The sequence below is a fragment of the Haemaphysalis longicornis genome, unplaced genomic scaffold (genome assembly GCF_048455015.1).
Source record: "Haemaphysalis longicornis isolate Haplotype H1 unplaced genomic scaffold, Haemaphysalis longicornis Haplotype H1 scaffold_11, whole genome shotgun sequence".
Classification (NCBI taxonomy): Eukaryota; Metazoa; Arthropoda; class Arachnida; order Ixodida; family Ixodidae; genus Haemaphysalis; species Haemaphysalis longicornis.
In genome coordinates this window covers 98,569,407-98,584,458 of record NW_027526214.1, presented here as the reverse complement: position 1 = coordinate 98,584,458, position 15,052 = coordinate 98,569,407, and positions in this window count along the sequence as shown.

Below are 15,052 nucleotides of genomic sequence, written 5' to 3'. Positions count from 1 at the left end.
GGTTTCAAATCGGCGATGGCATTATAAGCACGCTGACTATGAGTAAACAGAACTCTGAAAGAAAAGAAAGGACGAGTTAGTTGTGATATTGTGAGGAGAGGGCGGTTCGCCATTGAGGTACCAGACGCTTCTGCGAAAGTGTTTGGAAGGCCAGTGTGCTATGCCCACACGCACACGCTCCTCAGCGGCGACGCATGGTGAAAGCGAGCATTCGACAATGATAGGGTCTAACTTCCTGCTACCCATTTTGCGGTCCCTTTCTGAGACACACAGCAGATAAGCGCCGTGACCGAGAAGACGGCAGTTCGCGCTGCGCATATGACCGCCGCATATGTGGTTTCACATCGGCGATGGCATTATAAGCACGCTGACTATGAGTAAACAGAACTCTGAAAGAAAAGAAAGGACGAGTTAGTTGTGATATTGTGAGGAGAGGGCGGTTTGCCATTGAGGTACCAGCCGCTTCTGCGAAAGTGTGTGGAAGGCCAGTATGCTATGCCCACACGCACACCCTCCTCAGCGGCGACGCATGGTGAAAGCGTGCATTCGACAATGATAGGGTCTAAATTCCTGCTACCCATTTTGCGGTCCCTTTCTGAGACACGCAGCAGATAAGCGCCGTGACCGAGAAGACGGCAGTTCGCGCTGCGCATATGACCGCCGCATTAGTAGTTTCACATCGGCGATGGCATTATAAGCACGCTGACTATGAGTAAACAGAACTCTGAAAGAAAAGAAAGGACGAGTTGTGATATTGTGAGGAGAGGGCAGTTTGCCATTGAGGTACCAGACGCTTCTGCGAATGTGTGTGGAAGGCCAGTATGCTATGCCCACAAGCACACGCTCCGCAGCGGCGACGCATGGTGAAAGCGTGCATTCGACAATGATAGGGTCTAACTTCCTGCTACCCATTTTGCGGTCCCTTTCTGAGACACGCAGCAGATAAGCGCCGTGACCGAGAAGACGGCAGTTCGCGCTGCACATATGACCGCCGCATATGTGGTTTCACATCGGCGATGGCATTATAAGCACGCTGACTATGAGTAAACAGAACTCTGAAAGAAAAGAAAGGACGAGTTAGTTGTGATATTGTGAGGAGAGGGCGGTTCGCCATTGAGGTACCAGACGCTTCTGCGAAAGTGTTTGGAAGGCCAGTATGCTATGCCCACACGCACACGCTCCTCAGCGGCGACGCATGGTGAAAGCGTGCATTCGACAATGATAGGGTCTAACTTCCTGCTACCCATTTTGCGGTCCCTTTCTGAGGCACGCAGCAGATAAGCGCCGTGACCGAGAAGACGGCAGTTCGCGCTGCACATATGACCGCCGCATATGTCGTTTCACATCGGCGATGGCATTATAAGCACGCTGACTATGAGTAAACAGAACTCTGAAAGAAAAGAAAGGACGAGTTAGTTGTGATATTGTGAGGAGAGGGTGGTTTGCCATTGAGGTACCAGACGCTTCTGCGAAAGTGTGTGGAAGGCCAGTATGCTATGCCCACACGCACACGCTCCTCATCGGCGACGCATGGTGAAAGCGTGCATTCGACAATGATAGGGTCTAACTTCCTGCTACCCATTTTGCGGTCCCTTTCTGAGACACGCAGCAGATAAGCGCCGTGACCGAGAAGACGGCAGTTCGCGCTGCGCATATGACCGCCGCATATGTGGTTTCACATCGGCGATGGCATTATAAGCACGCTGACTATGAGTAAACAGAACTCTGAAAGAAAAGAAAGGACGAGTTAGTTGTGATATTGTGAGGAGAGGGCGGTTGCCATTGAGGTACCAGACGCTTCTGCGAAAGTGTGTGGAAGGCCAGTATGCTACGCCCACACGCACACGCTCCTCAGCGGCGACGCATGGTGGAAGCGTGCATTCGACAATGATAGGGTCTAACTTCCTGCTACCCATTTTGCGGTCCCTTTCTGAGACACGCAGCAGATAAGCGCCGTGACCGAGAAGACGGCAGTTCGCGCTGCGCATATGACCGCCGCATATGTGGTTTCACATCGGCGATGGCATTATAAGCACGCTGACTATGAGTAAACAGAACTCTGAAAGAAAAGAAAGGACGAGTTAGTTGTGATATTGTGAGGAGAGGGCGGTTGCCATTGAGGTACCAGACGCTTCTGCGAAAGTGTGTGGAAGGCCAGTATGCTACGCCCACACGCACACGCTCCTCATCGGCGACGCATGGTGAAAGCGTGCATTCGACAATGATAGGGTCTAACTTCCTGCTACCCATTTTGCGGTCCCTTTCTGAGACACGCAGCAGATAAGCGCCGTGACCGAGAAGACGGCAGTTCGCGCTGCGCATATGACCGCCGCATATGTGGTTTCACATCGGCGATGGCATTATAAGCACGCTGACTATGAGTAAACAGAACTCTGAAAGAAAAGAAAGGACGAGTTAGTTGTGATATTGTGAGGAGAGGGCGGTTGCCATTGAGGTACCAGACGCTTCTGCGAAAGTGTGTGGAAGGCCAGTATGCTATGCCCACACGCACACGCTCCTCATCGGCGACGCATGGTGAAAGCGTGCATTCGACAATGATAGGGTCTAACTTCCTGCTACCCATTTTGCGGTCCCTTTCTGAGACACGCAGCAGATAAGCGCCGTGACCGAGAAGACGGCAGTTCGCGCTGCGCATATGACCGCCGCATATGTGGTTTCACATCGGCGATGGCATTATAAGCACGCTGACTATGAGTAAACAGAACTCTGAAAGAAAAGAAAGGACGAGTTAGTTGTGATATTGTGAGGAGAGGGCGGTTGCCATTGAGGTACCAGACGCTTCTGCGAAAGTGTGTGGAAGGCCAGTATGCTACGCCCACACGCACACGCTCCTCAGCGGCGACGCATGGTGGAAGCGTGCATTCGACAATGATAGGGTCTAACTTCCTGCTACCCATTTTGCGGTCCCTTTCTGAGACACGCAGCAGATAAGCGCCGTGACCGAGAAGACGGCAGTTCGCGCTGCGCATATGACCGCCGCATATGTGGTTTCACATCGGCGATGGCATTATAAGCACGCTGACTATGAGTAAACAGAACTCTGAAAGAAAAGAAAGGACGAGTTAGTTGTGATATTGTGAGGAGAGGGCGGTTCGCCATTGAGGTACCAGACGCTTCTGCGAAAGTGTGTGGAAGGCCAGTATGGTATGCCCACACGCGACGCTCCTCAGCGGCGACGCATGGTGAAAGCGTGCATTCGACAATGATAGGGTCTAACTTCCTGCTACCCATTTTGCGGTCCCTTTCTGAGACACGCAGCAGATAAGCGCCGTGACCGAGAAGACGGCAGTTCGCGCTGCGCATATGACCGCCGCATATGTCGTTTCACATCGGCGATGGCATTATAAGCACGCTGACTATGAGTAAACAGAACTCTGAAAGAAAAGAAAGGACGAGTTAGTTGTGATATTGTGAGGAGAGGGTGGTTCGCCATTGAGGTACCAGACGCTTCTGCGAAAGTGTGTGGAAGGCCAGTATGCTACGCCCACACGCACACGCTCCTCAGCGGCGACGCATGGTGGAAGCGTGCATTCGACAATGATAGGGTCTAACTTCCTGCTACCCATTTTGCGGTCCCTTTCTGAGACACGCAGCAGATAAGCGCCGTGACCGAGAAGACAGCAGTTCGCGCTGCGCATATGACCGCCGCATATGTGGTTTCACATCGGCGATGGCATTATAAGCACGCTAACTATGAGTAAACAGAACTCTGAAAGAAAAGAAAGGACGAGTTAGTTGTGATATTCTGAGGAGAGGGCGGTTCGCCATTGAGGTGCCAGACGCTTCTGCGAAAGTGTGTGGAAGGCCAGTATGGTATGCCCACACGCGACGCTCATCAGCGGCGACGCATGGTGAAAGCGTGCATTCGACAATGATAGGGTCTAACTTCCTGCTACCCATTTTGCGGTCCCTTTCTGAGACACGCAGCAGATAAGCGCCGTAACCGAGAAGACGGCAGTTCGCGCTGCGCATATGACCGCCGCATATGTCGTTTCACATCGGCGATGGCATTATAAGCACGCTGACTATGAGTAAACAGAACTCTGAAAGAAAAGAAAGGACGAGTTAGTTGTGATATTGTGAGGAGAGGGTGGTTCGCCATTGAGGTACCAGACGCTTCTGCGAAAGTGTGTGGAAGGCCAGTATGCTATGCCCACACGCACACGCTCCTCAGCGGCGACGCATGGTGGAAGCTTGCATTCGACAATGATAGGGTCTAACTTCCTGCTACCCATTTTGCGGTCCCTTTCTGAGATACGCAGCAGATAAGCGCCGTGACCGAGAAGACGGCAGTTCGCGCTGCGCATATGACCGCCGCATATGTGGTTTCACATCGGCGATGGCATTATAAGCACGGTGACTATGAGTAAACAGAACTCTGAAAGAAAAGAAAGGACGAGTTAGTTGTGATATTGTGAGGAGAGGGCGGTTTGCCATTGAGGTACCAGACGCTTCTGCGAAAGTGTGTGGAAGGCCAGTATGCTATGCCCACACGCACACGCTCCGCAGCGGCGACGCATGGTGAAAGCGTGCATTCGACAATGATAGGGTCTAACTTCCTGCTACCCATTTTGCGGTCCCTTTCTGAGACACGCAGCAGATAAGCGCCGTGACCGAGAAGACGGCAGTTCGCGCTGCGCATATGACCGCCGCATTAGTAGTTTCACATCGGCGATGGCATTATAAGCACGCTGACTATGAGTAAACAGAACTCTGAAAGAAAAGAAAGGACGAGTTGTGATATTGTGAGGAGAGGGCAGTTTGCCATTGAGGTACCAGACGCTTCTGCGAATGTGTGTGGAAGGCCAGTATGCTATGCCCACACGCACACGCTCCGCAGCGGCGACGCATGGTGAAAGCGTGCATTCGACAATGATAGGGTCTAACTTCCTGCTACCCATTTTGCGGTCCCTTTCTGAGACACGCAGCAGATAAGCGCCGTGACCGAGAAGACGGCAGTTCGCGCTGCACATATGACCGCCGCATATGTGGTTTCACATCGGCGATGGCATTATAAGCACGCTGACTATGAGTAAACAGAACTCTGAAAGAAAAGAAAGGACGAGTTAGTTGTGATATTGTGAGGAGAGGGCGGTTTGCCATTGAGGTACCAGACGCTTCTGCGAAAGTGTGTGGAAGGCCAGTATGCTATGCCCACACGCACACGCTCCTCAGCGGCGACGCATGGTGAAAGCGTGCATTCGACAATGATAGGGTCTAACTTCCTGCTACCCATTTTGCGGTCCCTTTCTGAGACACGCAGCAGATAAGCGCCGTGACCGAGAAGACGGCAGTTCGCGCTGCACATATGACCGCCGCATATGTGGTTTCACATCGGCGATGGCATTATAAGCACGCTGACTATGAGTAAACAGAACTCTGAAAGAAAAGAAAGGACGAGTTAGTTGTGATATTGTGAGGAGAGGGTGGTTTGCCATTGAGGTACCAGACGCTTCTGCGAGAGTGTGTGGAAGGCCAGTATGCTATGCCCACACGCACACGCTCCTCAGCGGCGACGCATGGTGAAAGCGTGCGTTCGACAATGATAGGGTCTAACTTCCTGCTACCCATTTTGCGGTCCCTTTCTGAGACACACAGCAGATAAGTGCCGTGACCGAGAAGACGGCAGTTCGCGCTGCGCATATGACCGCCGCATATGTGGTTTCACATCGGCGATGGCATTATAAGCACGCTGACTATGAGTAAACAGAACTCTGAAAGAAAAGAAAGGACGAGTTGTGATATTAAGAGGAGAGGGCGGTTCGCCATTGAGGTACCAGACGCTTCTGCGAAAGTGTTTGGAAGGCCAGTATGCTATGCCCACACGCACACGCTCCTCAGCGGCGACGCATGGTGAAAGCGTGCATTCGACAATGATAGGGTCTAACTTCCTGCTACCCATTTTGCGGTCCCTTTCTGAGACACGCAGCAGATAAGCGCCGTGACCGAGAAGACGACAGTTCGCGCTGCGCATATGACCGCCGCATTAGTAGTTTCACATCGGCGATGGCATTATAAGCACGCTGACTATGAGTAAACAGAACTCTGAAAGAAAAGAAAGGACGAGTTAGTTGTGATATTGTGAGGAGAGGGCGGTTCGCCATTGAGGTACCAGACGCTTCTGCGAAAGTGTTTGGAAGGCCAGTATGCTATGCCCACACGCACACGCTCCTCAGCGGCGACGCATGGTGAAAGCGTGCATTCGACAATGATAGGGTCTAACTTCCTGCTACCCATTTTGCGGTCCCTTTCTGAGACACACAGCAGATAAGCGCCGTGACCGAGAAGACGGCAGTTCGCGCTGCACATATGACCGCCGCATATGTGGTTTCACATCGTCGATGGCATTATAAGCACGCTGACTATGAGTAAACAGAACTCTGAAAGAAAAGAAAGGACGAGTTAGTTGTGATATTGTGAGGAGAGGGCGGTTTGCCATTGAGGTACCAGACGCTTCTGCGAAAGTGTTTGGAAAGCCAGTATGCTATGCCCACACGCACACGCTCCTCAGTGGCGACGCATGGTGAAAGCGTGCGTTCGACAATGATAGGGTCTAACTTCCTGCTACCCATTTTGCGGTCCCTTTCTGAGACACGCAGCAGATAAGCGCCGTGACCGAGGAGACGGCAGTTCGCGCTGCGCATATGACCGCCGCATATGTGGTTTCAAATCGGCGATGGCATTATAAGCACGCTGACTATGAGTAAACAGAACTCTGAAAGAAAAGAAAGGACGAGTTAGTTGTGATATTGTGAGGAGAGGGCGGTTCGCCATTGAGGTACCAGACGCTTCTGCGAAAGTGTTTGGAAGGCCAGTATGCTATGCCCACACGCACACGCTCCTCAGCGGCGACGCATGGTGAAAGCGTGCATTCGACAATGATAGGGTCTAACTTCCTGCTACCCATTTTGCGGTCCCTTTCTGAGACACACAGCAGATAAGCGCCATGACCGAGAAGACGGCAGTTCGCGCTGCGCATATGACCGCCGCATATGTGGTTTCACATCGGCGATGGCATTATAAGCACGCTGACTATGAGTAAACAGAACTCTGAAAGAAAAGAAAGGACGAGTTAGTTGTGATATTGTGAGGAGAGGGCGGTTTGCCATTGAGGTACCAGACGCTTCTGCGAAAGTGTGTGGAAGGCCAGTATGCTATGCCCACACGCACACGCTCCTCAGCGGCGACGCATGGTGAAAGCGTGCATTCGACAATGATAGGGTCTAACTTCCTGCTACCCATTTTGCGGTCCCTTTCTGAGACACGCAGCAGATAAGCGCCGTGACCGAGAAGACGGCAGTTCGCGCTGCGCATATGACCGCCGCATTAGTAGTTTCACATCGGCGATGGCATTATAAGCACGCTGACTATGAGTAAACAGAACTCTGAAAGAAAAGAAAGGACGAGTTGTGATATTGTGAGGAGAGGGCAGTTTGCCATTGAGGTACCAGACGCTTCTGCGAATGTGTGTGGAAGGCCAGTATGCTATGCCCACACGCACACGCTCCGCAGCGGCGACGCATGGTGAAAGCGTGCATTCGACAATGATAGGGTCTAACCTCCTGCTACCCATTTTGCGGTCCCTTTCTGAGACACGCAGCAGATAAGCGCCGTGACCGAGAAGACGGCAGTTCGCGCTGCGCATATGACCGCCGCATTAGTAGTTTCACATCGGCGATGGCATTATAAGCACGCTGACTATGAGTAAACAGAACTCTGAAAGAAAAGAAAGGACGAGTTGTGATATTGTGAGGAGAGGGCAGTTTGCCATTGAGGTACCAGACGCTTCTGCGAATGTGTGTGGAAGGCCAGTATGCTATGCCCACACGCACACGCTCCGCAGCGGCGACGCATGGTGAAAGCGTGCATTCGACAATGATAGGGTCTAACTTCCTGCTACCCATTTTGCGGTCCCTTTCTGAGACACACAGCAGATAAGCGCCGTGACCGAGAAGACGGCAGTTCGCGCTGCACATATGACCGCCGCATATGTGGTTTCACATCGGCGATGGCATTATAAGCACGCTGACTATGAGTAAACATAACTCTGAAAGAAAAGAAAGGACGAGTTAGTTGTGATATTGTGAAGAGAGGGCGGTTCGCCATTGAGGTACCAGACGCTTCTGCGAAAGTGTTTGGAAGGCCAGTATGCTATGCCCAAACGCACACGCTCCTCAGCGGCGACGCATGGTGAAAGCGTGCATTCGACAATGATAGGGTCTAACTTCCTGCTACCCATTTTGCGGTCCCTTTCTGAGACACACAGCAGATAAGCGCCGTGACCGAGAAGACGGCAGTTCGCGCTGCACATATGACCGCCGCATATGTGGTTTCACATCGGCGATGGCATTATAAGCACGCTGACTATGAGTAAACAGAACTCTGAAAGAAAAGAAAGGACGAGTTAGTTGTGATATTGTGAGGAGACGGCGGTTTGCCATTGAGGTACCAGACGCTTCTGCGAAAGTGTTTGGAAGGCCAGTATGCTATGCCCACACGCACACGCTCCTCAGCGGCGACGCATGGTGAAAGCGTGCGTTCGACAATGATAGGGTCTAACTTCCTGCTACCCATTTTGCGGTCCCTTTCTGATACACGCAGCAGATAAGCGCCGTGACCGAGGAGACGGCAGTTCGCGCTGCGCATATGACCGCCGCATATGTGGTTTCAAATCGGCGATGGCATTATAAGCACGCTGACTATGAGTAAACAGAACTCTGAAAGAAAAGAAAGGACGAGTTAGTTGTGATATTGTGAGGAGAGGGCGGTTCGCCATTGAGGTACCAGACGCTTCTGCGAAAGTGTTTGGAAGGCCAGTATGCTATGCCCACACGCACACGCTCCTCAGCGGCGACGCATGGTGAAAGCGAGCATTCGACAATGATAGGGTCTAACTTCCTGCTACCCATTTTGCGGTCCCTTTCTGAGACACACAGCAGATAAGCGCCGTGACCGAGAAGACGGCAGTTCGCGCTGCGCATATGACCGCCGCATATGTGGTTTCACATCGGCGATGGCATTATAAGCACGCTGACTATGAGTAAACAGAACTCTGAAAGAAAAGAAAGGACGAGTTAGTTGTGATATTGTGAGGAGAGGGTGGTTTGCCATTGAGGTACCAGACGCTTCTGCGAAAGTGTGTGGAAGGCCAGTATGCTATGCCCACACGCACACGCTCCTCAGCGGCGACGCATGGTGAAAGCGTGCGTTCGACAATGATAGGGTCTAACTTCCTGCTACCCATTTTGCGGTCCCTTTCTGAGACACACAGCAGATAAGCGCCGTGACCGAGAAGACGGCAGTTCGCGCTGCGCATATGACCGCCGCATATGTGGTTTCACATCGGCGATGGCATTATAAGCACGCTGACTATGAGTAAACAGAACTCTGAAAGAAAAGAAAGGACGAGTTGTGATATTGTGAGGAGAGGGCGGTTCGCCATTGAGGTACCAGACGCTTCTGCGAAAGTGTTTGGAAGGCCAGTATGCTATGCTCACACGCACACGCTCCTCAGCGGCGACGCATGGTGAAAGCGTGCATTCGACAATGATAGGGTCTAACTTCCTGCTACCCATTTTGCGGTCCCTTTCTGAGACACGCAGCAGATAAGCGCCGTGACCGAGAAGACGGCAGTTCGCGCTGCGCATATGACCGCCGCATTAGTAGTTTCACATCGGCGATGGCATTATAAGCACGCTGACTATGAGTAAACAGAACTCTGAAAGAAAAGAAAGGACGAGTTGTGATATTGTGAGGAGAGGGCAGTTTGCCATTGAGGTACCAGACGCTTCTGCGAATGTGTGTGGAAGGCCAGTATGCTATGCCCACACGCACACGCTCCGCAGCGGCGACGCATGGTGAAAGCGTGCATTCGACAATGATAGGGTCTAACTTCCTGCTACCCATTTTGCGGTCCCTTTCTGAGACACGCAGCAGATAAGCGCCGTGACCGAGAAGACGGCAGTTCGCGCTGCACATATGACCGCCGCATATGTGGTTTCACATCGGCGATGGCATTATAAGCACGCTGACTATGAGTAAACATAACTCTGAAAGAAAAGAAAGGACGAGTTAGTTGTGATATTGTGAAGAGAGGGCGGTTCGCCATTGAGGTACCAGACGCTTCTGCGAAAGTGTTTGGAAGGCCAGTATGCTATGCCCACACGCACACGCTCTTCAGCGGCGACGCATGGTGAAAGCGTGCATTCGACAATGATAGGGTCTAACTTCCTGCTACCCATTTTGCGGTCCCTTTCTGAGACACACAGCAGATAAGCGCCGTGACCGAGAAGACGGCAGTTCGCGCTGCACATATGACCGCCGCATATGTGGTTTCACATCGGCGATGGCATTATAAGCACGCTGACTATGAGTAAACAGAACTCTGAAAGAAAAGAAAGGACGAGTTAGTTGTGATATTGTGAGGAGAGGGCGGTTTGCCATTGAGGTACCAGACGCTTCTGCGAAAGTGTTTGGAAGGCCAGTATGCTATGCCCACACGCACACGCTCCTCAGCGGCGACGCATGGTGAAAGCGTGCGTTCGACAATGATAGGGTCTAACTCCCTGCTACCCATTTTGCGGTCCCTTTCTGAGACACGCAGCAGATAAGCGCCGTGACCGAGGAGACGGCAGTTCGCGCTGCGCATATGACCGCCGCATATGTGGTTTCAAATCGGCGATGGCATTATAAGCACGCTGACTATGAGTAAACAGAACTCTGAAAGAAAAGAAAGGACGAGTTAGTTGTGATATTGTGAGGAGAGGGCGGTTCGCCATTGAGGTACCAGACGCTTCTGCGAAAGTGTTTGGAAGGCCAGTATGCTATGCCCACACGCACACGCTCCTCAGCGGCGACGCATGGTGAAAGCGTGCATTCGACAATGATAGGGTCTAACTTCCTGCTACCCATTTTGCGGTCCCTTTCTGAGACACACAGCAGATAAGCGCCGTGACCGAGAAGACGGCAGTTCGCGCTGCGCATATGACCGCCGCATATGTGGTTTCACATCGGCGATGGCAATATAAGCACGCTGACTATGAGTAAACAGAACTCTGAAAGAAAAGAAAGGACGAGTTAGTTGTGATATTGTGAGGAGAGGGCGGTTTGCCATTGAGGTACCAGACGCTTCTGCGAAAGTGTGTGGAAGGCCAGTATGCTATGCCCACACGCACACGCTCCTCAGCGGCGACGCATGGTGAAAGCGTGCATTCGACAATGATAGGGTCTAACTTCCTGCTACCCATTTTGCGGTCCCTTTCTGAGACACTTAGCAGATAAGCGCCGTGACCGAGAAGACGGCAGTTCGCGCTGCGCATATGACCGCCGCATATGTGGTTTCACATCGGCGATGGCATTATAAGCACGCTGACTATGAGTAAACAGAACTCTTAAAGAAAAGAAAGGACGAGTTAGTTGTGATATTGTGAGGAGAGGGCGGTTTGCCATTGAGGTACCAGACGCTTCTGCGAAAGTGTGTGGAAGGCCAGTATGCTATGCCCACACGCACACGCTCCTCAGCGGCGACGCATGGTGAAAGCGTGCATTCGACAATGATAGGGTCTAACTTCCTGCTACCCATTTTGCGGTCCCTTTCTGAGATACGCAGCTGATAAGCGCCGTCACCGAGAAGACGGCAGTTCGCGCTGCGCATATGACCGCCGCATATGTGGTTTCACATCGGCGATGGCATTATAAGCACGCTGACTATGAGTAAACAGAACTCTGAAAGAAAAGAAAGGAAAGTTAGTTGTGATATTGTGAGGAGAGGGCGGTTCGCCATTGAGGTACCAGACGCTTCTGCGAAAGTGTGTGGAAGGCCAGTATGCTATGCCCACACGCACACGCTCCTCAGCGGCGACGCATGGTGAAAGCGTGCATTCGACAATGATAGGGTCTAACTTCCTGCTACCCATTTTGCGGTCCCTTTCTGAGACACGCAGCAGATAAGCGCCGTGACCGAGAAGACGGCAGTTCGCGCTGCGCATATGACCGCCGCATATGTGGTTTCACATCGGCGATGGCATTATAAGCACGCTGACTATGAGTAAACAGAACTCTGAAAGAAAAGAAAGGACGAGTTAGTCGTGATATTGTGAGGAGAGGGCGGTTTGCCATTGAGGTACCAGACGCTTCTGCGAAAGTGTGTGGAAGGCCAGTATGCTATGCCCACACGCACACGCTCCTCAGCGGCGACGCATGGTGAAAGCGTGCATTCGACAATGATAGGGTCTAACTTCCTGCTACCCATTTTGCGGTCCCTTTCTGAGACACGCAGCAGATAAGCGCCGTGACCGAGAAGACGGCAGTTCGCGCTGCGCATATGACCGCCGCATATGTGGTTTCACATCGGCGATGGCATTATAAGCACGCTGACTATGAGTAAACAGAACTCTGAAAGAAAAGAAAGGAGGAGTTAGTTGTGATATTGTGAGTAGAGGGCGGTTTGCCATTGAGGTACCAGACGCTTCTGCGAAAGTGTGTGGAAGGCCAGTATGCTATGCCCACACGCACACGCTCCTCAGCGGCGACGCATGGTGAAAGCGTGCATTCGACAATGATAGGGTCTAACTTCCTGCTACCCATTTTGAGGTCCCTTTCTGAGACACGCAGCAGATAAGCGCCGTGACCGAGAAGACGGCAGTTCGCGCTGCACATATGACCGCCGCATATGTGGTTTCACATCGGCGATGGCATTATAAGCACGCTGACTATGAGTAACCAGAACTCTGAAAGAAAAGAAAGGACGAGTTAGTTGTGATATTGTGAGGAGAGGGTGGTTCGCCATTGAGGTACCAGACGCTTCTGCGAAAGTGTGTGGAAGGCCAGTATGCTATGCCCACACGCACACGCTCCTCAGCGGCGAGGCATGGTGAAAGCGTGCATTCGACAATGATAGGGTCTAACTTCCTGCTACCCATTTTGCGGTCCCTTTCTGAGACACGCAGCAGATAAGCGCCGTGACCGAGAAGACGGCAGTTCGCGCTGCGCATATGACCGCCGCATATGTGGTTTCACATCGGCGATGGCATTATAAGCACGCTGACTATGAGTAAACAGAACTCTGAAAGAAAAGAACGGACGAGTTAGTTGTGATATTGTGAGGAGAGGGCGGTTGCCATTGAGGTACCAGACGCTTCTGCGAAAGTGTGTGGAAGGCCAGTATGCTATGCCCACACGCACACGCTCCTCAGCGGCGACGCATGGTGAAAGCGTGCATTCGACAATGATAGGGTCTAACTTCCTGCTACCCATTTTGCGGTCCCTTTCTGAGACACGCAGCAGATAAGCGCCGTGACCGAGAAGACGGAAGTTCGCGCTGCGCATATGACCGCCGCATATGTGGTTTCACATCGGCGATGGCATTATAAGCACGCTGACTATGAGTAAACAGAACTCTGAAAGAAAAGAAAGGAGGAGTTAGTTGTGATATTGTGAGTAGAGGGCGGTTTGCCATTGAGGTACCAGACGCTTCTGCGAAAGTGTGTGGAAGGCCAGTATGCTATGCCCACACGCACACGCTCCTCAGCGGCGACGCATGGTGAAAGCGTGCATTCGACAATGATAGGGTCTAACTTCCTGCTACCCATTTTGTGGTCCCTTTCTGAGACACGCAGCAGATAAGCGCCGTGACCGAGAAGACGGCAGTTCGCGCTGCACATATGACCGCCGCATATGTGGTTTCACATCGGCGATGGCATTATAAGCACGCTCACTATGAGTAACCAGAACTCTGAAAGAAAAGAAAGGACGAGTTAGTTGTGATATTGTGAGGAGAAGGTGGTTCGCCATTGAGGTACCAGACGCTTCTGCGAAAGTGTGTGGAAGGCCAGTATGCTATGCCCACACGCACACGCTCCTCAGCGGCGAGGCATGGTGAAAGCGTGCATTCGACAATGATAGGGTCTAACTTCCTGCTACCCATTTTGCGGTCCCTTTCTGAGACACGCAGCAGATAAGCGCCGTGACCGAGAAGACGGCAGTTCGCGCTGCGCATATGACCGCCGCATATGTGGTTTCACATCGGCGATGGCATTATAAGCACGCTGACTATGAGTAAACAGAACTCTGAAAGAAAAGAACGGACGAGTTAGTTGTGGTATTGTGAGGAGAGGGCGGTTTGCCATTGAGGTACCAGACGCTTCTGCGAAAGTGTGTGGAAGGCCAGTATGCTATGCCCACACGCACACGCTCCTCAGCGGCGACGCATGGTGAAAGCGTGCATTCGACAATGATAGGGTCTAACTTCCTGCTACCCATTTTGCGGTCCCTTTCTGAGACACGCAGCAGATAAGCGCCGTGACCGAGAAGAGGGCAGTTCGCGCTGCGCATATGACCGCCGCATATGTGGTTTCACATCGGCGATGGCATTATAAGCACGCTGACTATGAGTAAACAGAACTCTGAAAGAAAAGAAAGGACGAGTTAGTTGTGATATTGTGAGGAGAGGGTGGTTCGCCATTGAGGTTCCAGACGCTTCTGCGAAAGTGTGTGGAAGGCCAGTATGGTATGCCCACACGCGACGCTCCTCAGCGGCGACGCATGGTGAAAGCGTGCATTCGACAATGATAGGGTCTAACTTCCTGCTACCCATTTTGCGGTCCCTTTCTGAGACCCGCAGCAGATAAGCGCCGTGACCGAGAAGACGGCAGTTCGCGCTGCGCATATGACCACCGCATATGTGGTTTCACATCGGCGATGGCATTATAAGCACGCTGACTATGAGTAAACTGAACTCTGAAAGAAAAGAAAGGACGAGTTAGTTGTGATATTGTGAGGAGAGGGTGGTTCGCCATTGAGGTTCCAGATGCTTCTGCGAAAGTGTGTGGAAGGCCAGTATGGTATGCCCACACGCGACGCTCCTCAGCGGCGACGCATGGTGAAGGCGTGCATTCGACAATGATAGGGTCTAACTTCCTGCTACCCATTTTGCGGTCCCTTTCTGAGACACGCAGCAGATAAGCGCCGTGACCGAGAAGACGGCAGTTCGCGCTGCGCATATGACCGCCGCATATGTGGTTTCACATCGGCG